The sequence below is a fragment of the Acinonyx jubatus genome, chromosome B3 (genome assembly GCF_027475565.1).
Source record: "Acinonyx jubatus isolate Ajub_Pintada_27869175 chromosome B3, VMU_Ajub_asm_v1.0, whole genome shotgun sequence".
In the NCBI taxonomy this organism is placed as follows: Eukaryota; Metazoa; Chordata; class Mammalia; order Carnivora; family Felidae; genus Acinonyx; species Acinonyx jubatus.
In genome coordinates this window covers 39,853,143-39,878,099 of record NC_069386.1, presented here as the reverse complement: position 1 = coordinate 39,878,099, position 24,957 = coordinate 39,853,143, and the positions used below count along the sequence as shown (strand labels likewise).

Genomic DNA, 24,957 nt, shown 5'->3' with positions numbered 1-24,957 from the left:
AACCCTTAATTAAGTCACTTCCAAGTCTAAAACACCGAACCATACTCTTTCTCTGCCTGCTAAGTAGTTGATTCCTCATTTGTAACGTCGTCCAGTAAAGACTGGAAATGTCTTATCCCCAGGGATCAATTATGTCCTGCACTATACTGGAACAAGTTGAATTTTGGTGGACCAAAGGGAGATTCTTCTTCCTCAGCTGTGTGTGTGTGTAGATGAAGAGTAAAGGGGTTTTATGACTTGGCTCTATCCCCAAGTCACACACTTATCTTGAATGGCACTGTTGAAGGATGCCTCAGGATAAGGGAAGAAAGGAAAGATAAAACTGCAGAGCTAAGATGGTCAAGGACACAAGAAGGACGTAAGAGGGGCTAAGAATGGGGAGCTTTGAGAATTAAATTTCTGTTTGCTGTGGAAAGAGGTGGAAATTTTAGGGAAGAGGTCATGAAGTGTTTGTTTCACAAGCAAGAGGTGGGTGGGAGGGTTCGGGTAAACATTGCCTGAATGTCTACTATGTAGTAGTGCGCTGGGCAATAACAGATGAATGACAGATAAGGAAAGACAGAAGTTACAGTCGTTAGAAAAAAGAATGGTGGGTTGAAGAAGTACAAAATAGGACTTTTAGATAATAAAAAGCAAGATTTGGTAATATCCGATGGTGAGATGAGATCTAGAAAGATAAATGGGTACTTTGGAGAGGAAAACAAGCGTTAATCCTAAAAAAAAAAAAAAAAAAAAAGAAAAGAAAAAAAAAACTGGAGAACAAAGGATAAAAAATTAGGGGGGGGGGGGTGATACTTTGCTGAACCAAGGGATAAAATGGATGAAACCATTATGAGCTGTCCTAGCTCTTCTGTTCTTTGTGGATGTTCACGTTCAGATCCCTCACGGCCTTTTCCTCACCTCATGGTTGAAAGATACATACGGAACTGGTGTCTTCTGTATTTAAAATATGATACTTCCTCCAGAGACCTCTCTGCGGGGAAGTCAGGTCCAGTGAGAGTTCTTTCCAGGAGGAGAGAGCGTTAGGTTCGAGCTCTCCAATCCAGGTTTCTTCGAGTTTCTCTATGTTTTAACCGGCTCGCCGGGTTTTCCAACATTCCCAGAGCTACGACTCTATAATCCGGGCTCCGTGTGACCGCGCATTCCGAGACCCAGGATTTGGCTCTTTCATCCAGGTTCCGGGTTTCCCCGGCGCTCTCCCGCTCCAGACTCCACAGCAGCCCGGAATCCGGATCCGAGGGCCCGGTAGTCCAGTGTCCGGGTCTTCGGGGCGGCCCTGGTTGTCCCGGATCGCGGCGGCGGCGGCGGCGGCGGTGGCGGCTGAGGGACCCGCGGCCCCGGACACAGCGGCACCGGCCGGGCGGGGCGGAGCGGCGCGGGGAGGGGGCGGAGAGCCGGAGCCAAGGCGGGGTGGGGTGGGGGGGAGGGGCCGCGGGAACGGATGGCGGCCTGGGCCCCGTAGCTGCGGCGGCTCTACGGCCCGGGGCCCCGGGCGGGCGGAGGTGGCGGCTCCCGGGACCGGCCGCGCGGTGAGTCCGGAGCTTTGTGTGGAGCCGGGGCTGGGGGAGGAGAGAGGCCGCGGCGCTGAGGGGGGCCGGGGCTGAGGGGGCCGGGGGCAGCGGCGCCTGACGGAGGAAGTGGGGGTTGGGGGGCTGGGGCGGAGCGAGGGGAAGGTGTGTTGGGGGGGGGTCGTTGCGTGGGTGGGGGAGGGGGCGTCGAGGGGCGCGGGGTGAAGTTCAAAGCGTGGCCGGGGTCGGTTCAGCCTGAGGGTAGGGGTGCCCAAGAGGGGATTAGGGTCTGACCAGGTTGTGGGGACAGGCCAGAGAGTTTCAGAGGCGAGTCTGGGTATCTCGAGGGGGCGCAGGGCGGCTGGGGCTAGTCAGAGTTAGGGGGGTTCAGGGCGAAGGGTTGGAAGCTAGACGTGTGCGCGGCCCTGAGAGGGGGGGGAGCAAGGTGGCTGGGAGTGTGCAGTAAGTAGGTTGTGGGTGTGTGCTCCTTCCAGTCTCAGGTCACATTTACTCCTGTCCTTTTCTTCAAGATGGAGGGATCCCTGGGCCTGGCCCTTAACTGCTCTCTATGTACCCCCGGGAGGATTTGTGACCCTGTCCTGTTTGGAAAAACCCATGCTGCCCTCTTTTCCCTTTATGTGTAATTACGGTTGGATCATCTCTGTGCTTTGCTCAGATTCTTCTTCCTCCCTCCGGGGTTGAGGAGGAGGAGACACATCTGACCAATTAATGTGTGTTTGTGAAACAGGCAGCAGCAAACAGTCATTTCAGCTTCTAGGAATTAGGCTCACACAGGGTGGAGAGATCAGAGCCCTTCAGGGGGAATATTTCTGAACAAATCACAAATGATTAAATTCTCTAAGAAACAGCTTCCTACCTAAATGAGAGTGGGAAAGATGGGGGAGAAAGCCTGTCCGTTTCCAGCCATGTGTCCAGAGCCCCAGGGGTTGAGGAGAGTCCCCAATCCCCCACAAGCCTCTCTTTTCTGTACTAGGCTTTGCTCTGCAGCCTTGAGTTAATTTCACCCCTGCTGCTTTGTCTTGGGGGAGGGAGTGCTGGTTTAGGCTGTTGTGAGGAGATGACTGTTCTGCTGCCACACACAATAGTCTGTGTCATTTTATCGGGAGTGCTACCCCAGGGCTGGGAACTGCTGCTGCAGAGATAAACCGGTCCCTCTCACCCGCCTATTGTGTACACAGTGAAGGTCATAGGTTCAAGTCTTGTCTGAGAGCTTTGGATATGCTCCATCTCCCAGGCTTCTCAGTGCCATTTTCTTCCTTTTCCAGACTGGGGCTTGCCATTGGAGGAGGCCAGACAGAAAGGCTCTTCTTTTTGAGTGAGGAACAATGCAGAGCTCATTGGCACACATTTTTCAGAAGAATAGGGGATGCCAGCCATGTTGTGCCTGCCTCTTTGGCTAGCCTGTACTAAGTTGTGAAGGAATAGTGTCTGGGAGACTTAATCCCCATGTTTGTGTCAGACCTTTAAGGAAGAAGACTCCAAGTGGAGGTTTTCACTCTTGTTTGAACCATCATATTTAATTCTTTTTATAGAGATGGGACACTCAACAATGATTTTTGTTTGTTTAGGAACACCACTAAAAACCTTTGCAAGGTTAAGACAGGAAGTCAAGGACCAAGTACCTGTTTAATGGTGACTTCCTGGTCAGTAATAATTGCACAACACAAAAGCCACAGAATTTGCCTATTTGGGCAGGGGCTGTGGAAACAAAACTTTCCTTTTAATCTTTATTTTAATTCTGATGAAAAGAGGTGATGTGCTCATTATGCAGAAACGCCATATCTGCCTTTGCATTAGGGAGAAATTGGTCAAAGTGATGAACATAAAAATCGTTTGAGGTCTTGGGGGTAATTAATGAGAGAAGGATGAGAATGAGCTAGAAGAAACCCCAGCCTTGTAAATATCTCCTAGAAATGCCCAGGTAGTATTTAGGTACTATTAGTTGGGTAAGAAATCATTTGGGATTAGAAAGGAGGTTTCCTTTTAGAATATTAAAGAAAACTTTGCTTTAAGAAGAGATTGGAAAGCAGATTCGTTGTGAGAGGGCAGTTATACACAATGCACTGTGTACACAATAGCCACCTATATCCTGTAGGTATTCTTGAATAGGAATTTTAGCCTTTGGTTTTGGGAGAGGTCTTTCTGAGGTGTTGAGTGTGACTGTGTTGTCTCCCTCATTCCTTTATTTCAGTGAGTTTCTGAAAATGATGACTTGCCACTTAGGTGTTGGGCTTTGTTGGGAGGGAACATGTTCTTGATGTCAAAACTCTTATTAAAGTCTTAGCTAGAGGTGTTGTCTGTCTTTAGGCTATTTCCAACAATCTGTCCTCAGCGTCTGAAGTCTCAGCTAAACAGAGTCCCAAGCATTTTGCTCGTGGGTTGTGGACCTTCATTTTGAATCCTGTCAGGTGACAGTGAAGGCAGAAGCCTCATGTTAAATTTGCCCTGATTAGATGTAGTGGTTTCAGAGTTGGGCCCTTGGCACAAGGGGTCTTTATGAGTCTTCTGGTTGTGACCATCTTGCAGAGAGCACTTTGGTTTTCTTCGTAGAAAATGTTTTTCTTGTGAGAGATCTAGATGGCTGGGCAGATTAGTGCTTATTTTGTGTGAGGACATAGGAGCATAATTTTGGCTCCTGGTAGTAATTATGTTGCAATTAGCATATAGCAACTAAACGACTGGAACAGGATAATTTGTTGAGGGGTTTAGTGATTGCTCTGTCGAGTAGAAGTGCCACTCCTTATTTATTTGACTCGGAAAGCTACTGCCTGGGCTTAGCCGTGGAGACTTAAGAAGTACAGGGATGATGTGTGAGCTCCAGAAGTTTTCCCTCTCATTACTGCCAGGTACCATAGCACTTTCTACTGCCACTTTCTTCTGCTACAAAGGTAGCTGAGCAATTGTTATTTCCCTTGTGGAAAACTAGTCATGGGTGGGAATACTGCCAGACAGATGGGGCCACTCTGAGATGAGGCAGCCTTATGTTGTGTGGCAAGTTTTCTTTTCAGCAGCTGAGTTCTCACTTCTGCTTGATTTTGAAAAATCCGTTTCCTTATAAAACAAAGGACAACAACAAGAATAAAACCCCACCAAATACAAAATCACATAGTGTGCTAAATATGCCTTCATGATATCTCTCATAAAAGTTGGCTGTGGCAGACAAAAATGAAGATCGGTGATTCTGATTGGCAGGTTCTGGGCCCACTAAGTGTCAGTGAAGGACTCTTTTCACTAGGGAACAGGTAATTCACTGAAGCACCTGCCTAGCTGGGCTTGTGGAATTGGCAGCAGCTGTGCAGCTGAAGAGGGATTATTGAGCAGGTGGTTAAAGAATCACATGCCACAGTGACAAGAAAATACTGGGTCTTCCGTGGTTTAGGTTCAGTTCGTATGTGTGAAATTGCTCTTTGTTTCACATTTCTTAATGCCTGATACAGGTTTGTTAGTGAGATGATAATGGAAAAGAGAAGAGATTCTTCTTTCTCTGTGTTTCTTTTTAGATTACTGAATAGCATGCCTTAGACATGGTCCTAGCCGGCCCTATTGTATTTCTGTGATTTCTGGCTTTATGCCCTATGAATGGGAAGGAAATAGTGGTAATTCAGTTTTCTAGTGCTTGTTTATTAGAGGGAAATGGGAAGGAGAAAATTCTTTGCTTTCAGTGTGGTGAAAAAGATTTAGTCCACTGGGAGGATACCCAGCAGGTTTTATGCAAAGGATATAATTGACTTTGTGTGGGTCCACCTGACATGCCTCACTCAAGAAATTTGCATGTGTTTTTATTTTGTGAATGTAAATCTCCCCATGAAGTTTGCATCTCTTCAGTTGTCCTGTTCCATTTTAGTTTTTCCCAGTACCTTTATAATTCTTTCCTCTGGCATTGAGATTAACATCACTTGTTAGGATCAAATCACCCAGGGCCAAATCACGTTAAGGAAATACCTCAGCTACATATTTATCTTAAAAACAAGTATAGCATTTCCTCTAACTTGGAAGAGGACTTTCTATTTTTAGGCTTTTTGCATATTCCCTGGTTTTTCTTCTAGGTTATTATCATCATCTTCCATTAATAGTTTTCTTTCACATCTTCATGCCACTCTAGTAGGCAGTGCCATACAACCTAAAATGTATAAGCAAGTAGTAACTTGGGTATTTATGTTCTGACTTTTTAATGCCTTCCAGTCATTTTCTGTGTTAGGTCAACAGGCTGTGTACTCATACTGAATCTCCATCTTTTTCTTTCTCCCTCTCATTGAATTCACCAGGTATTAATTAACAGTTGATTGAAGGAAAATATGTGATGCTAACTGTTTTTGAAGTTCAGAAATCCCTTTTCCAAGTGGAGTGAAGGCTATGACCTATTTGCCAGAAAGATTTAGATACATAGATCAATTGATTGATTTAGAGGAAAGGGAGGCAACATTATGACCCTGAGACAGGGCCAGTGGACCACTGAAAGACAGTGACATTTGCAATAATCTGCTTAAACCTAGTTTGTAACCTAGCTTTAAGTGGGAGCCTAACAGTTATTGTATAGTATTCTCTTCTGGGAAAGAACTTAAACTTCTCTATTTGCCTATATGAAGCCGTCACAGTTGTTTGTTTTAAACTGTTCATAAACCACCATATACTTTCCTAGCATTTTCAGTAGTTTGCTTCCTCATGCTTTTTCCCTTCCCCCATCTCTCATCCTAGTTCCCTGCTCTGAAGACTTCTCCAGCAGCTTGGAAACACTCTAATTACTGTAGCTATTATAGTCACAACCCAGATCTTCCACCTCCTTCCCACTCACCCCTTTCTATCTTCCTTCCCCCTCCCCTTGCTCTAGCAGCGGGAGTTGAACTGCAGTCTCATGAGCACAGTCAGATCTATGAATGAGCTTTATATCTTGTCAAGGCAGAACTCCAGATCCAACAGGGCTGATTTTTCATGGTCCTCTTGCTGTTTGTTCTTGGATCAGAGTCCCAGAAATAAGAGATGGCAAATACCTATTAGGTCATATCTAGTCCATCACTCAGGAGCAAACCTCCGATCTTTCTCTTGTCTCTGTGAGAATTTTTTCCTTCTTTCTTTTGCAGGTGAGAGCTGTCTGATGCCAGGCAGGCTCTGAAACTGCCTTCTTTTTATTGTGCTCTCTGGTCATTATGGCCAGACTTTGCTCTCTCGGATTTTTATTCTTACACCGTTTTCAGGATTACTTGCTCCCAGCAATATCTCTACCCCCTCCAACTTCTGTCCTTTTTGATTGTTGGTACCACACTTATGGGTTCCTTTCGTGCCACCAGTTATCTGTACCAGAAGTTCTCATTTTTCAAACCGTTGCCACTAGGACCATGTGGCGTTGTCTTAAGGAGGTACATTAAACAGAAGCATGGGACATACATGCTAGCAAGTAGTAATTAATAAAATGGTTTAGAAAATATGTGCAAGGTTGTGTATGCCCTTAATAAGAAACCCCTGTACTGTATCAACAAATAACTGCTGCTTTCTGTTTAATTCAGGATACTTTCTGTTCTAACCCTTTTTCTCCTTACATGGGTGAATTTTATTTTTTGTGGGTTAGTTATAGTTACAGCGGAGTTATTGTCTGATTTAAGAGTGTTACGTTTTCTTTGCTAATATAGCTTTTCAAAGCATAGGGTATGGTGTCATACAACCCCGGTTCTCATCACTATTTTGCTTCTGACTAGCTGTGTGACCTTGTGCTAGTCACTCCACTGTTTTCACGGTCTTTATTTGTGAAATGAGTAAATTAAACAAGATCATCTCTTAAGGTTCCATTTAGCTGTAGAATTTTATGGTACTAAGATTGTGATGGAAGAACAGGACAAATTGCTTGACATAAGTGAGCAGTTCTTTTACTGTGTCAAAAATATAGTCAGTATACAGAAAGGCTAATGAGTACAGCCTTAGTTCCCTGGGGCTTGACCCTCACTCTTCTTTGATATGTTTGTAAAGCATATGGTGTGCGTTTTTTAATAGGCCATCTTCTTTTAGAGTGTCTTATACTTTAATTCTGCAGGTTCACCAGCTTGTCAAATGTATTTTTTTCTAGTCTGCTCAAGCCATAGATGTAGGAATCAGAAAGCTGTAGAAAAAGAACCTCAGCTTGTGAGAAGGAAATTGCACCTCATAGGATTTGCCTAGATATCAAGAAAGTAATTTTATGCGTTAAGTCAGCAATCTAAGATTTTTAAATCTCTTATATCTGAAATCTTTGAGCCAAAGAGCCAGATTGGCTCGTTTGAGCCAAATGAGACTGATTGTGGAGGTGGGTTGGGTACTTTTCCATTTTTGACCAGTCACTAGAAAACTTGCTTTGAATTAACTTCTTGGGATTAAATATGGTTACGCACTGTGTTTTGTTTGGAAAATAAAATGATTTGATTTTTCATGCCAGAAATGCTAAATTAATGACATTTGTTGAACTATGACTAACAAGGAAGATCCCTGAAATACACTGAGGGACTGAGGGATTGAAAGCTGGTAGGTGATTGTGGGAACTTTGGAATTGACAGTAATATTAAGAAATCTTTGCTTTCAAGCAGTGTAAAGGAATAAAATTGCATACCAAGTTAATTCTCCAAGTTAGGATTTTTATCAGCATTTCCTAGTTAATTCATGGATTTGGGACAATAGCAGCTATTGAGAGTTAAGAAGATGGTGGTCTTTTAGTCTTTTCTTTCTTTTTCTTTATTAATATAACAACATTACATGTTTAATCTACCTTTGAACATTGGAAGAAGCATTCACTGTTTTTAAATTTGCACTTAAAACATCCATCAGTCTGTAATAGAAAAATTTGGTGGGTGGAACTGTTATTTGTTTTGGACTCACAAAAAGTCTTGGGAGTGCTTTGCTTTGTTACCTGCCATCTTTAGCATATTACTAATTTTTAGGTAATGTAAAGGTTATTTTCGGAAGTGCTCCACTTGAATATGAGATTTTAGAAAGATTAATATTAGAAATATAAGTGGTTTTTGTAGATGGGTTTTGTTTTGTTTTGTTTTTTAAGTGTCAGGTGACACATAGGTTATTGAATTGGAAAGTGGCCAAAGTATACACCATGCAACCCTTGGAAATGAAACTATACCATGAATGAAATCCAGATCCTGGCAGTTAGGCAACATTGCATGATTGGTACTGCATTGCATACTTGTACCTGTAGTTTCTTAGGCTGTAGTTCAGTCTTTGTAGGGGATGACAGCGGTGTTTGTTCTATTCTGTGTACAAAGTACAGCTAGTGGGCTTTTGGCATGTTATCAGCAATGTTTGTAGCAACACTCCTAGGTGGAGGAGACTGGGTTTTGTTGGGATGAACTTTCATTTATGCGAGCAGAAGTGGATGTTTAAGAATGTACTTTGTAAATTTCAGTTATAAATTCTGAGTGTTGATGTCAAACTCAGCATTTATCTTTGTTTTGGAACTGATGCTCCTAGAGCAGTCTTAAAGAGTGATGTCAGAAATGGAACTATAGGAAGAGAAATGAAATTGTGCAGCTTATAGAGTATATAAATCTGAAAAGTATATAAGGAAGAAGGAAAGCTTTTTCTATGTGACATCTGCTTTTAAAAGTACCTCCAGTCTTTGATTTCTGCCTACCCTTTTTTCTCCTAAGCATTACACTTCTTCCAGTTGCCATGACACAAAATTTTGAACTCCTATTTAGTTCTTTTTCTTCCTGGCTGTCTCATCTAATCATTCACTAAATTTGGATTATTCTAGCTATCTTGCCATTTATTTAGCTTTGCTTTTTCACCCGACCTAGTTCAGGCCTTCATCTGTATGTTATTGCAGTAACCTCATGGTTATTGCCTCTTTCTGTATTCTGTAGTACAGACTGCTGCAAGATTATTATAATTTTTTATTTATTCACTTAACTGTCAAGCCAGACATGGTCTCTGACCAACAATCAACTGATAAAAGTATGATTATGAACTAAAGTGCTCTGAATGGAAAGATTTTGGTTCTAGAAGAGTATATAATAAGGAACCCCAGTGTAGTTGGGTTTTTTTTTCCAGTTTAATATGTATATTTTTAGTAATCTCTGCACCCAATGTGGGGCTCCAATTTACAACCCCAAAATCAAGAGTCACATGCTTCTCCAACTGAGCCAGCCAGGTGTCCCAGTTGTTTGGTTTGTTTGTTTTTTTAGATTTTATTTTTAAATAAACTCTGTACCCAGCATGGTGCTCCAGCTCACAACCCTGAGATCAAGAGTCACATGCTTTACCAACTGAGCCAGCCAGGCATCCCCCCAGTATAGATTTATATAATCTTTTTTTTTTAATTTTTTAATTTTTTTAAATTAAAAAAAATTTTTTTTTTTAACTTTTATTTATTTTTGAGACAGAGAGAGACAGAGCATGAACGGGGGAGGGGCAGAGAGAGAGGGAGACACAGAATCGGAAGCAGGCTCCAGCCTCCGAGCCATCAGCCCAGAGCCCGACGCGGGGCTCGAACTCACGGACCGCGAGATTGTGACGTGAGTCGAAGTCGGACGCTCAACCGACTGAGCCACCCAGGTGCCCCTATATAGTCTTTATCATTTCACTTCTTGCTGAAAAACCTTTAGTGGCTCCTTGTTGCCTGCATAGGCCAGAACTCCACATCCTTTATAATCTGACGAACCTTGGCCTTTCTCACCCTTATTTCATTTATTTCTTACTCTGTTCACAGCTATTCTTTCAGCTTACTTTGTGTTTTTCATTCTCAACACCCTGTTTCTTTTTTTCTTTTCTTTTCTGTTGGAATGACCTTCCCAGGTCCAAAGCATTCAACTCCAAATCAGACCCTTCTTCAACCTGCCCCAAAATTTCATCTCTGTCCTGAAGCCTTTCTTAATGCTTTTCTTCCCACCCAATTATCTCCAGAATTGATTTCATCTTCCTCTGTATCTCCCAAACTCTTTGCTAGGATTTTTGTTACAGTACTTTATCACACATTGTCTTTAATTATAGTTATTTGTGAATATATTTTTTCCTCCCTCCTTTTTAGCTGCCTAAAACACCTCTGTCTCCTCTGTTCCTCATGGATTCTATCTAGCCCAATGCTTTGAATATAACTTCATGCTTAATTAATGCTTGCTGAATTGAATTGGAATTTGATTTTTGAAAACAGAAACTTCTTGTAGTTTTTTTTTTTTTCAGGCCTCCTTTTACGCTAAGGTGACTTTCATTCAACGCATTTTATCCTAAACTGAATAACCTAGGAACAAGGCAGACTATGAAAGCTTTCAGAAATCCTTCAGACTCAAGGACAAGCATTTGTTGCTTTTACTTCCTGCAGCAATACTGTGGCTCCATACGTCCTACCTGATGGAAGACTTTGGGGAGGGGAAGGAGTAGTACATGCAGGTGGAAGCAGTGTAGGTCAGACATGGGAACCAGATTGGTTCTGGTAGAGGGAATATAGGTACTGTTGGGCCCTCTGGCTGTTGTTGACCTCTGGGAGGTCTTTTTTAGTTTTTCTTATTTATTTCTCTCATTCCATAAATATTTATTGGATTCCTAGTGTAAGGTGAGAGAGGTTGGGAGTGCTATAGCTTTAAGTAAGATGGTCTTTGAGAAGTGTGGTGCTGGTGTGTTACTGGTTGTTAGGCACTTCAGTGAGGTTGTTGAATGCTGTTCTGACCCGCAGAAAGAGAGAGGCAGTGTCTGCAATTGTTCCAAAGAGTCCAGCTGACGTAGAGGGGGAAATAGCTACTCTTTATGTTCTTTTCTCCTGGCTGCTCCTCTGGCTGGCATTCCTGGAAGTTAATCATGGTGAAAATTGCAGTCAGTCATGTCTCGAAGACACCAGGGGTAGAACTGGAGCCCTGTAGCCACTTCCCTGAGGGGTGGGATTTACCCTTCTGCCGACTGGGTCTTGGATGCCTAGAGTACTGGGTGAGGTAGGCCTCTGAGTCATCTCCTTTCTCAAGGGAAAAAGCCCAATATCATGACCTTTCTTGTGAGGCCTCAGCAAAATAAGCTTTCAAGGAGCGTGCACTCTGCTCCCAGCTTAAAAATTGAATTTTCAGGTTTGTGGTATTTTGACTTCCTCTCACCACATTGTTAACTGTGTTCTGTCTCAATACCTAATGCATTAGCCTGAGGATGAAGATGCTCTCTTGTTTGACTTGTGTATTGTAAATTTTCTTATAATTCCCTTTCTTGTCCTTTCTTACCCCTTCTATTTTATTATTTTTCCTGTTACGTCTTTCCTTTGCTTACACAAAGCTGATAGGAAACAGAAATGCCTTAGGTCAGACTGCCACTTTGATAATTGGCTGGAAGCTAGAATTCCTACCTAATATACAAGAAATGGAATGTCTTATTTCTATCCTTGGGTTATATAGAACGCAGCTTGTGGACATCAAGCTCTCAGCTGGTTATACTATATTGCTATTTGAGATAGCTGAGGTGCATGGTACCTGAACGCTATTTTTAGTTATTTATACATAAGCTTGTGCAGTTGCAGTGCACATGGAGACCTGTTTGCTATGCCATAAAATGTGCTCTCTTTGATAAATAATTTTAGAATAAAGGTTCTTAATGAACTCAGGGCCATGCTAAGAAGAATCTGTTACCTTTGGGCAGATGGTTCTAATGTTAGGTGGACTCCTAAGCACATTTCACATAGCTTTTCTCTGAATTTGCTGTATATCAAACTTGAAATCATAGATTTTTCACTACATGTATTAAATCATACAATAATACAATACTGATACTGTGAACTTAAAGGCTGGCAGTTGTTAATTCAAGTGTATGTTGTTTTTTTCTTTAGTGGTTGAAAGGATCTCCATTTAATTGACCAAGTTGTATTGCTTTGTTAGTTAAAAATACCTTAACATAGCTTAGGTTGCTGGTGAAAACTGTTTTTTTTTAGTAGTAATGTTTCTGTGGTTTGTATTAGTTGGCCCTTCCAATCCTAGCAGAGTTAGAAATCCTGGCAGTGTGAATTTCAGATGCTTTCCATAACACTATCTGACAGAGGGAGAAGTGCAGGGCAGTGTTTGGCAATATTGTTTCTCTTGAGCCTTTCTATAAGAAAGAAATTCAGTTTTAACAAGGTCAAGTTGGGGTAGGTGACACAATGGTGGAGTGACATTTTCTTCCAGCCACAGATGTGTAATATGTTTTACCTGAATATGTGATCTGAAGCATTAGATTTATTTAAAAGTGTTACTGACTTAAACACGATTAGTGCCATTTCTGTCATCCCTATATAAATTTTTTTCCTTCTTTCTTGGTAGGCAAAATAATGATACAATAATTTAATTCATATCTCAGGTACTTGAGAGAAGGAGACTAATCGTTGAAATGTGCTGCTAGGCTCTGCATTTGATGGCAGCGATAGGAACAGCAAGGTATTTACGTTTTTATAAGGATTGAAATCCTTGCTTAAATAAAAATGTCATATTCTTAATATGACTGAATTGAAACTATTAAAGGAGATTAAAGAAGCTGTAAAATTAGACCAGATAATAAAAATAATGGAGTTTATTTATACATAGATTGATTAAATACCTCATTGGGAGCAAATGCAAAATGTGGTTTTGAGGTAGAGAAACTACTTCTTCAGTTGGCAGTTTTAGAACCTACAAAGCGAAGAAAGAAACTGCGTGTTACTTTGAGGAACAAACAAGAATTGGTAAAGGTTTCTGTAGGTCAACACTATTTAACAGTAATCATATCTTGGCTCTTTTCCTCCCAGCCAACTGAGAAGCCTCAAGAATTAACTGTACTAGCCCTTGCGTACCGAGCACCACTCCTGTGATGGACTGTGTGCACTCATTTTACCAGGCCAGGAAATTAAGTTGGCTCATCTAATTCTCAACCAAACAAAAAATAGTAATCATATATTGATTAAGCTCAGCATTCTTCAGGGAGAGGAGAACAAAATCTATCACATGGGGATTCAGTGTTAAATTGAGCTATGATCAAGTATGTACATTAAGAAAAGTAGAAAGATTTTATTTATTTTTAAAATTTATTTTTTATTTTTGAAAGAGAGAGACACAGAGTACAAGTGGGGGAGGGGCAGGGAGAGGGGGAGACACAGCCTCTGAAGCGGGTTCCAGGTTCTGAGCTGTCAGCAGCTGTCAGACACGGGGCTCCAACTCACAAACCACAAGACCATGACCTGAGCCGAAGTTGGATACTTAACTGAGCCACCCAGGTGCCCCTTAAAGCTTTCTCTTTTTTTGAAATTTTTAAATGTTTATTTGTTTATTTTGAGAGAGAGTGCGTGGGCAGGGAAGGGACAGAGAGAGGGAGAGAGAAAATCCCAAGCAGGCTCCAACACTGCGCAGAGCCCAATGTGAGGCTGGAACTCCTGAACCATGAGATCGTGACCTGAGCTAAAATCAAGAGTTGGATGCTTAACTGACTGAGCCACCCAGGCGCCCCAGAAAAAAAGATTTTAGAAAGCAAATAACCCACTGGCAGCTTAAATTCTTAAAAATCATTATATTAGAAGTCCACGTTAAAAGAAAGCTAGGGATCAAAAGGACCATACAAAACAGATGGTGATTTGGCATAGTCTTAGAGGCTGTGGAGAGAAGAAATAAGAAACATTTTCAATCAAGGCCAAAGAATCCCACAAAGTGATAATGGGTGAATGCCACTTAGAAATTAGGTAAAAGAAAAAAAAAAGATGAATTCAGTAAGCCTCTTTGCACAGCTAATGGTAAGTTTCCTGTTTGTTTATTTTTTTAAGAGGACATGTTAAAAATGGAAAGGCTGCTAGAAAAGTGGTAAGAGTACTTGATTATGGTGTGAAGGATCCATTCAGGGATGAAAACATTAGAGAATTTCCACTCTATTTTTCTCCTCCACCCAAGCAGATTAAAGTTTCTAGGTCAGATGATGATAGATGCTTAACTTTTTTTTTTTTCTGATTAGAACATGAATTAATCTTTTTCAAAGCATGAAAAGTATAGAAAAATATTAAGAAAATGTGAACATTTATTTAGTATTCCCAACACATTTTTTTCCAGCTCCCTAGGCTTTTCTTGACCAAATCAATATACTTGATTAGATCAAGTGCATCTACCCAAGATTTTAGAAAGAATTCAAGGATAAAATATGAATCTCTTAGTGAAAATATATTACTTCAATTTATAAGTGTCATGGTTACTACGCTAAGGGACTGGTGTAGATTGTTCAAATGTAATTTTGTCCATAAGAAGGCTTTGGAGGTGGAGAGACTAAAAACTATATTGGGAAATTGATAAAATATAAATTAAAGATTGAGTTGACTTGGTACTATTCATATAACTTATCGGGGCTAAGGTAATAGGTTAGTTTACATAAGTCGCATATGACAAATCATTAACAGTTGTGTGGGGACAGAGTTGTTACCAGTGGACGTTGTTTACTTTGAAAAGACTTTAGTTAAAGTTAGGCCAAGGCTATTTAAAAACTTTAGTTATGGAATGGGAGAAAATGTTTTGTTGTGCATTAGCAAACTGACTTTCTGACAGTGAATACTTTTATAGGTCCATGGTTCCTTCTCTGCAGTTCTAAACCTCAAAAGCTCTAAAAACTGGGCTTTCGTAAGGTAGGCACAAACCTGACTTCAACTATTAATTAAGAGGCAACTTTTAGTCTTTTGTTTTTTGTTGTTGTTTTTTTGGTTCTGTTTCAAGTAAAGATTCATCTTGCTATGGAATATCAAGGAGTTTACTGTTAGGGGGCAGTCCCAGTTTCTACTGAGAGTATTACACTTTGTATGGTATATTGATTATCTCAGCTTTTTACAGGTGAAACAACTGAGGCTCAAATAAGTGCAGTGACTTGCCTGAGATGTTTACACATCTAAGGGAGAGTAAGGAGTAGGATTGAGCTTTTCTGCCTCTTTCCTAGTTTTGTTTTGCTTTGTTTTTTCCATTGTACTGTGCTGGTTCCTCATAACATTACATCCAGGAACCATACTGATGAGTTCTTCTAGGTAGAAGAGTTGAAGCAGTAACACTCATCTTATTTGACCTTTTAATGAATGTTTTACATAAGTGACATACTCAAATTTTCCCATGACATTAAGCTCTTTCAGATGGGCTCCCAAATTGTATAGATTATAAACATCAGGAATATCTTGGGTGTGTTGGGGGGATGAAAAATAGAAGATGAGTTTTAATGTAGACAAGTGTTACATTTAAGAACAGGTAGAAAGTCTGGACCACTTTCTTAGCATGAGTTAATAACTTCAAGCTAGCACTTGTAGCCCCAAAGAAGACTAGGAATCTTGGTCAGCTGTTCCTAGAAAAACTAGCTCAGTGTGCTGCCAGGGAAATGGTGGGCATCTTTAGGAAGAAAATCAGAACTCAGTAAAGTAAAAATAAATTTCCCTCAGTAAAACCAAGGTTTGTTTATGTTTGTGATAACTGTCTGTTCTGCTTATCCCTAAGAAATATATCCAGAGCTGTTGACCAAAAGTGGTAAAAGCTTTAATCAAGACATATCAAAAGAAACTTCGTCTTTTAAAAACACTAGATTACCAAATCCTATCAAGTGATGAGAAGAACATACAGACTTACTTACCAGTTCTTAAGATCCTGTATTGGATAGAGAGCACTCTTTCAAATCAGAAATAAATTTAGCTTAATTATGGGTATTCTTATCAACAGTAAATAAATAAAATACTTAAAAGTAGAAATTAAAAATAAAAACAAGGTCAAGAAAGTTTTTGTGTTTGATTTTTTTGTTTCAATGATTTCTTAATTAAACTTTTTATTTTGAGATAATTGTAGAGTCTACTTCAGTTATAAGAATAATACAGAGGGATCCCTCGTACCCTTTTACCGAGTTTACCCAATGCTCGTATTTTGCAAAACTATATAGTACAATATCACAACCAGGTATTGACATTGATACAATCCACCCACTTCAAATTTCTTCACTTTTACTTGTACCCATTTATGAGTGTATATATTTAGTTCTGTGCAGTTTTATTATTACCACAGTCAAGATACAAAACAGTTCCGTCAACCCAAAGGTCCCTCACTTTGCCCTTTTATAACCACACCTGCCTCACTTCTGCTGCCCCTCCTCCTGTCTCCTACAAGATTTTTAAAAATATTCATCCATTCATTTATTTATGTTGAGAGAGAGCTTGTGAGGAGAAGAGGGGCAGAGAGATTGGGGGAGACAGAACTCATGAACTGTGACGTCATGACCTGAGCCGAAATCAAGAGTCAGACACTTAACCGACTGGGCTACCCAGGCTCCCCTACCATAAGATTTTTGATAAATTATTGGATTAATACATTTATGATAACCTATTAAGTGAACCCAGGGATTTTAGGGGAGTATATCCTTTTTATAAAATTTCAGGATGTGTTTTTTAATCAGATTAATAATATACTTTTTTGTTTTTGCCTTTCCATGAACTATATATTGAAAATCAAGTAGTACTATGTCTTTTAATGAAAATCAGTAATCCACTTTTTATACCTTTCTACCACCAAGTCTTACTCCCAGCAGGCAACAGCTTTACACTTTTTAGTCTTTATCTTAGGTTTACTCCTGTATCTAAATAATAATATACTTTCCAACTGTTCTCTCCTTCAAATCCTCTTAGTATAGTTGGGTCACAATTTTTGGTTAAATCAGTATTCATTATTCATTGTGTTGTGTACATATTGTTTACTATTGAGCCATTTAGTATACTACTGTTATGTTTTTTTTTGTATAATTTTTGTCTTTTCTAGGATCTCAGTATCATTAACTACCTTATTTATTTTGGTTTGTATCACTATTTTTTTTCAGATTCTTTACCAGATCTGTAAATCTCACAATAGTGAGACATAGTGAAACATAGGATAGTGCTTAATTAGCTTCTTCCTTTCTTTTCCTTTTTCTTTTTTCTTTACTGTTCCCCTTAAATGTCCTAGCCTATGAAGATTGATACCATGATTCCTTTTGTTTTTTAATGTTTATTTATTTATTTTTGAGAGAGAGAGGGAGTAGGGAAGGGGCAGAGAAAGAAGGAGAGAGAATCCCAAGCAGTCTTCATGTGGTCAGCACTTAGCCTGAGCAGGGCTTTATCCCACCAACCGAGAGCTGATGACCTGAGCTGAAATCAAGAATCAGACGTTTAACCAGTTGAACCACTCAGGCACCCCAATGCCATGGTTCTTTTTTACCATGATTGCATGAAATGCTGCTTTAGGACCAAGAACATGATCCAGTAATGCAGCTCTCTTGTTCATGGATATTTACTATTTTACTTTTTTTAAAAAATATAATGTGCATGTAATAAAGTACATCAAGTACACTAATCTTAAGTGTACAACTCAGTTTTTACATATTTGTACAGCCATATAACCACCATCTAGTTCAAGATAGAGAACATTTCCAGCCCCACAAGATTCCTTCATGCTTCTTCCCAGCCATTAACCACCACCCCCACAGACATGTCATCTGTCATGACTTCTGTCATCTTTGATTTATAAGTGCTTAAAATGTAAAAACTTCGTGGTTTAAGTCTGATAGATTTTACCATACATTTAAGTTTATAAATGAGGACTCTCAGGAGTTGTTTATGTCCAGAACACCTGATCTGTGTACCAGCCCTATTTTGGGAAGCAGCTGTGTTGTGTATGGATGAGACTATTTGAAGGTTAAGAGAATACTCAGGAGCACATAGGTATTTTAAGAAATGTGGAGACTTTTGTTTTCTAGCCATCCCCCTAGACTCTCTTTCTCTCTCTCTCTCTCTCTCTTTTTTTAATTTAAATTTTAGTTAACATACAGTGCAAAATTGGTTCTGGAGTAGAATTCAGTGATTCATGACTTATATACAACACTCAGTGCTCATCACAAGTGCCTTCCTTAGTACCCATCACCCATCTAGCCCATCTCCTACCTATCTTATTCCGTCAAGCAAGTTTGTTCTCTATCATTAAGAGTCTCTTGTGGTTTGTTTCCCTCTGTTCTCCACCCTCCCTTGCTCTGGCCCGTATGTTCATGGGTTTTGTTAAGGTTTTTTTTTTTTTTTTTAATTTTTTAAGTTTATTTTTTTATTTGAGAGAGAGACAGCAAGCAGGGTAGGGGCAGAGAGAGAGGGGAGAGGAAGAATCCCAAGCAGGCTGAACACTGTCAGTACAGAGCCTGATGCAGGGCTTGAACTCAACCTAATGAGCCACCCATGTGCCCCTAAAATTTTATTTATTTTGAGAGAAGGAGGGAGAGAGAGAATCCCAAGTAGGCTGTGTGCTGTCAGCTCAGAGCCCAATGTGGGGTTCATTCCCATGAACCATGAGATCATGAGCTGAAACCAAGAGTCAGATGCTCAACTGACTAAGCAACTCAGGTACCCCATCTATTTTGTTCTTAAATTCCACATATGAATGAAATCATATGGTATTTGTCTTTCTCTGATTGACTTATTTTGCTTATTAGCATAATACGTTCTAGCTCCATCCACATCACAAAATAGCAAGATTTCATCCTTTTTGATGAGTGAATAATATTCCATTGTATATATATACCACATCTTTATTCATCAGTTGATGGACACTTGGGCTCTTTGAATAGTTTGACTGTTGATAACCCCTCTGGACTCTTAATGAACCTGCATCCTTTATCCTAGAGAGAGGAATCCATACTCTGTACAAGTACATTTGAAGACTGTCAGATAATTGAGACAGTTTATAACTAGTGACAAATGAAACTGAAGGAAGAATAGAGGAGAAATGGCAGCCTGGGGACCTCACCTGTTGAGGAGGAAGCAGTGTTCATTCCCTCATTTATTGACCAAAATATTTAATTGAGGGTCAACTGTGAACCAAATGCTGTTAGGATACAATGGTGAGCAAGAGACAGCCCCTGCCCTTGGGGTGCTTGCAGTCTAGTAGATAAAACAATTATTAAATCATCACACACATTGGGAGGTAGGACGTGCACAGGGAGTGCCTTTCAGGTAAAAGCTATAAGGCACTAAGGTGAGAGTGTTACAGAAGACAGAGTGTGACTATGAGATAGGGCTGGAGAAGTAGAATAGACCTGGCTTAGATAGCCTTGAGGGTGTGCATGTGGATTCCACCACTTCCCCCCCCCCCCCCCAAATGGCTAACAGTGTAGATGCTACCTTTTGATAGGTTTTCTTTGCTCTTTAGAGTTAGTATAGCATAGTAGTTCTTGTGTAAGATTTAGGAAGGGAGGTGAGGTCTATAAGAAGTGAAGGTAATTCCTTGTATTTCCTGAAAAATACTGGGGTTATTTCCTTTCCCTCATGCCTATGAACTCATCCCATATTATGACCTATTTTAGAGATGAGATGATTGGGATACAGAAAAGTTTTCACACAGCAGTTCTGTGTGGAGGGCTGATTTCTTAGATCTGATTCCTAGCTATCTCCACGATTCACTTTTTCCCCTGAGAATTTGACCTCTTTCTCTTTAGCACAGAAAGTTTATTTCTGGCGATTAGAACTAAATTATAAAGGGCTATATAGTCCTCCAATTATTAGGGGAATGGTCGGGCTTTATTTTTTAAATGGTCTTTGCTTCTTGGTCTACTTACACGTAGCACTTGGTAAGGGTTTTCTCTGTGGACTGGTTCCACTAAATGAATCCCTGTAGTGTTATGATGGAATTATTTACATGTTCAGTATACAGTTTAGCCTATTATGAGATGTATGCTAGCACAGAGCAGTATCAACAAACACCAAGGCTCTAAGCCTGAGCCCTGTTGAATAGCTGTGTCTTGGTGGAAGTGTCATTTGCTTATGTGAGATGAAACAGGTCAAGCCTCATAATCTTTGTCTGAGAATAGCAGCCTGTGAAGACCATAAAACCATTCATGAGATGCAGCATAAAAACACTCAGGGACTGAGATGCTATACCTTTTACTCTTCTGTCCTTAGGTGACACATGGTCAGATGAGCCCTGTTGAATTGGATCCATCTTCTCAAATTGGCACTGTTAGTCTGTTCTTTATCTGATCCCCCATTGGAGATACAAGCTGAGAGCTACGGTACTTGAGGAGATGACACAGTTCCTTTGTTACAGTAATTAATGTAATAAATTAAGGGAGAGACCCAAAGGAAAGTTGATTGTTTCTCGTTAGAGCCCTAGGTGGAAATTCAGTTGATTAGTGAGTGCCTATGAAGTGTAGCAGGTGGAGAGGGAGATGCCTCTTCTTCCAGCTGGGTAAGCTCAGAGTCACTGAGGATGGTTTACATGTTGTATTAGCCTCATCTGAGGCTGGCTAAGCCCAAAGTGATTTCAGGGTAGCGTGTGGAATTCAGGGAAGATGGTATAATATGGTTTTCTTCTAGCAGCATTTTTGTATCCCATTGGCTTATTGACCCTTCCCTGGGACATCAAACCCATGAATCTCACACAATCTAGATTTGAAGTCCTGTCCTATCAGTGGGGTCAACAACCTAGTGGATTGGAACAGGTGGTAAAAGAGATAGCCCGGATGTTAAAACTGAGCTTTAAGATGGGTACCTTGGCCCTGAGGGATTAAAAAAAATTTTTTTTAATTTTACATTTACTGATTTTTGAGAGACAAAGTGAGACAGAGCATGAACCAGGGGTCGGGGCGGGGGGGGGTGGACAGAGAGAGAGAGAACAAGACACAGAATCTGAAGCAGGCTCCAGGCTCTGAGCAAGTGTTCAGCACAGAGCCCCATGCGGGGCTTCAACCCCCGAACCGTGAGATCATGACCTGAGCTGAAGTCAAATGCTCAACCGACTGAGCCACCCAGGTGCCCCAGGCCTTGAGGGATTTTTTAAGGAAGATAGAGTGAGTCTGTCTGTCACTATAGTGTAGAGATTTGAACTACACCTGAAGGTAGGAGTATCCTAAAAAAAGTTGGGACTGCTGAGTTCATGGAAGAAAAAAGGATTGCCATTTTCTTTCACAGAACTTAGATTGAGATCAGTGCTACCTGCAACTTAATTTGTAAAAATACCTGATACTCTGTACAAGGTATAATTGTAAAACAGACCTCTTTCAGTTCCTAGAACCAGATAAGAGTATGTGGGTGGGAGCACCTGGGTGGCTTAGTCATTTGAGCATCTGACTCTTGATTTTGGCTTAGTTCATGATCTTGCAGTTCGTGGGTTTGAGCCCCGTGTCAGGCTCTGCACTGACAGTGTGGAGCCTGCTTGGGATTCTCTCTCCTTCTCTCTCTGTCCCTTCCCTGTGTGTGTGTATGTGCTCACTCTCTCTTTCTCTCTCTCAAAATAAACTTGTGAAAAATTCTTCTAAACAAAAAAGAGTATGTGGGTCATTTTATAGTTTTGAGTTTTTTTTTTTTAAATATGAGTTGTCTTATATTTTTCAAATTTGTATGCTCATAATATGCTTAGAACCATGATGGATACTTCCTCCATTTTATAAATGAAAAAAAATTATTATTTAATGAAGCAACTTGGCTAGGATCATTGGAAATTTGAGTCTAGAAATCACATCTCTCTTTTTTTTAAGTTTATTTTTTAGTAATCTCTACCCCCAACCTGGGGCTTGAACTCACAACCTGGAGATCAAGAGTCTCATGCTCTTCTGACTGAGCCAGGTGACCCAGAAATCATATCTTGATTCTAAATTCAGAGCTCTTTTTTCTACATCATGCTATCTTGGTAAAATTGAATGTAGCGTTTTGTTTTTGTTTTTGTTTTCCCTTTGTCCTGACAGCTTTTGGAGGGAACTACCTAGTCAGGTCACCCTCACATTTAAATGTGTATGACCTCTGTGGTCCCAAGCAGATTATATATACTCATATACAACTGTCACTTAGGCCGAAGACTATAAGAAGATTGATCTAAAACCCATAAGAAGAGGAGAGGACAGATAAATTTACAGTGGAACATCATTGGACGATTTGCTACTTAAACCAGATTATCTGTGGGTAGTTGGCAGTTAAAGAGATGCTGTCTTCATATAGTCCTCTAGGGTGGATACAGAGCTCTCTGTGGGTGGAAAGAGAAGTATTGTCCTTATTATGTTTGGACATCATTAGGGTCACTTGCTGCTTATGTCCTCTGGGGAGGGACACAGACCTCCCATGAAGACTCTTTTTCATTCTTAGCCATCTTGAAGAGAGGCCTTGTTCATTCCTGAGGTAGGAGAGTGGTGTGATCCGTGGCATGTGTATTTCAAAAGTAACTAACAGTGGCACCTGGATGGCTCAGTTGGTTGAGCGTCCAGCTTCAGCTTAGGTCATGATCTCACTGTTCGTGGGTTTGAGCCCCACATAAGGCTTTGCACTGACAGCACAGAGCCCGCTTTAGATTCCCTGTCTTCCTCCCCTTGTCTCTCTCGCTGTCTCTCTGAAAAATAAATAAATAAAAAGTAATTAATGACCCGAAATATGTGATTACAAACCAGTCTGTGGGCTGGGAGTCTGAGAGAGGAATTGGATTCCAGAGAGGAAAGTGGGATTTGAATTTCTGTTGTTATAGGTACAGGATATGGGGAGTGATTGTCCTGGCCTATCTTGGTCCCTTAGCTATATTCGCACAGAGAGGAGTTGTTGGCAATCAGGTGCAGGAACAAAGAATAAATGGTACTGTCAAGTAGTTCCAGAGTCTGGTGAACTGTGGTCCTAAATAAGGAAGTGGAGTACAATTAGGCAGAAGGAGGAGAGAGAGAGGAAAATATGTGCAGAAGCTCTTGCAAGTTCAAAGTGCCTTGTGGTCTCTGTAAGGTATTGGTTCTCCTGATTCTTCACTTTAACTGCCATGGAAGCAAGAGGTCAGTGCTTTTCATTTCTAGCAAGCATGTTAGTTGCCCTGCCTCCTGGGGTTAAACATCTCTGCAGTGACCTGTCAGAGAATTGATTATTAGCAGTCTAAAGCCAGGGATGCTGTAGGGAGCAGATGGGAAGTGGTTTGGCTGTTGCAGCCAGGCTGATTAAAGAATCCTTGGCAATTTTACAGTGTATCTTTGGAAAGGTACCACCAAAGTTACTGTGAAGCCTGCTGGGTTTGGAAAACTGGATTTTCTGAAAAGTCACCTGAGTAAAAGTAGTACTTAAGAAAACTCAACACTCTCAAAAATAGGACAGTGGCTCTCCAAACAACATTAAAACTACTAAAATCAGTCCTTAGGATATATTTTGTTTGCATCCTCTTTATTCAGAAATTCTGGGTAATTTTGTAGTAGGGAAAGCACTTTTTGATAGATATATTAATAGAACTGTAGATTTGAAAAAGGCTCTAGGCATGTCCAGACTACTTTCTACTACACATAGAGGAATTCTTTATGTAATTTCGTTGACAGAGGATTAAGCTTTTTCTGCTCAGTACTTTCAGAGATAAAGATATGGCTTCATTATGGCATTGTGGGCCAGTGTTGGAAATCTCAGGTTATTGAATTTCTTCGTCAGTTAAACATCTGTCATTCTGTAACTTCTACTCACTGGTCCTGTTTCTACTGTCAGCATCAGAGGATAAGTTTCTCTCTTCTGCATTGCAACCATCGTAAGTTTGAAGCTTACCAACTTGTCTCGCTCGTTTTCTCCTTTCCAGACTAAGGAATACCAATTTATAAGACTTTGTTCTTACAAGAAATGGTTTCTTGGTCTTTCATTATACTCTTCTGGACACCCTTCTATTTAATGAATATCACTTAAGATATAGAACCTGGAAATGAGCACAGGCCACCAGATGTTCAAATTTTCATCTCCAGCTCTTTTTTGAGAAGAAGCACATTAAAAAAAAATTGCAATATATCTTGCTTACTAGAAAAAACAAAACAGTTTGCCAGGACATATGGAATTGGGGCAAGAGGAATTTGAGGAAGTGTCTTCCCTTACTAGTGTTAAGGCTGAACTTTAGGTTCTGCGTTATTATAGGCATTGATTTTACCTCATATTTCTCAGGAATAATTTTTAGTATCTTTAATATCAAGTTTACTCTTCAGATTACAAAATTTAATTGGTATTTGTGTTTCCAAGAATTATTCACATTTATGTTACTGAACTGACTTTAGGACTTTAGATAGTTTTTTTTTTTTTTTAACAAGATAGATATACATGTACATGTGTTCTTACATGACTGAAAATCTATTACATTTATACATGACAAACACCTTGACTCCATGCAAGACTTGACCAACAACCTTTTTTCTTCAAAATTCTGTAGATTTTTTCATTCTTTTATAACGTTTAATATTGCAGAGCAGTCTGAATTTGGCCCAATTTTTGTCCTTTATAATTGGGAGAATTTGGCCAGAATGGGTGCAAGTTTGGCTTTTTAAATTGATTTTGCTGAGAAAGTAGTAAATCTTTTCAATCTGCATGCAGGATCTTTTTCAGCTCAAAACACTATTCATTTATTATGTCTTGATGGGTGGTTTTCCTCCCAGTTCTAATCTCCTCAGTTTTCTTTTCAGTGTTATTAAATGGTGTATCTCTCTCAATTTTTCTCATTTACTTTTTGCTGCCTTTTCCTTTGTGTTCTAGAAAAATATCTCAGGTTTTCTTGTA

General features: G+C 40.3%; 1 protein-coding gene across 4 annotated transcripts in view; it reads left to right on the top strand.

Moving 5' to 3' along the window:
- Nucleotides 1-1,105: 1,105 nt before the first annotated feature.
- ZNF609 (zinc finger protein 609) overlaps nucleotides 1,106-24,957 on the top strand; it is a 208,802-nt gene continuing 184,950 nt past the window's right edge. For 2 of the 4 annotated variants that reach the window (XM_053223893.1, XM_027067502.2), the window contains exon 1: nucleotides 1,378-1,529. The gene's annotated coding sequence lies outside the window, so the exon portion shown is untranslated. Of the gene's footprint in view, nucleotides 1,530-1,893; nucleotides 15,076-24,957 lie in introns of those variants that run through there. The other 2 variants (XM_053223894.1, XM_053223892.1) reach the window with 2 other exon arrangements.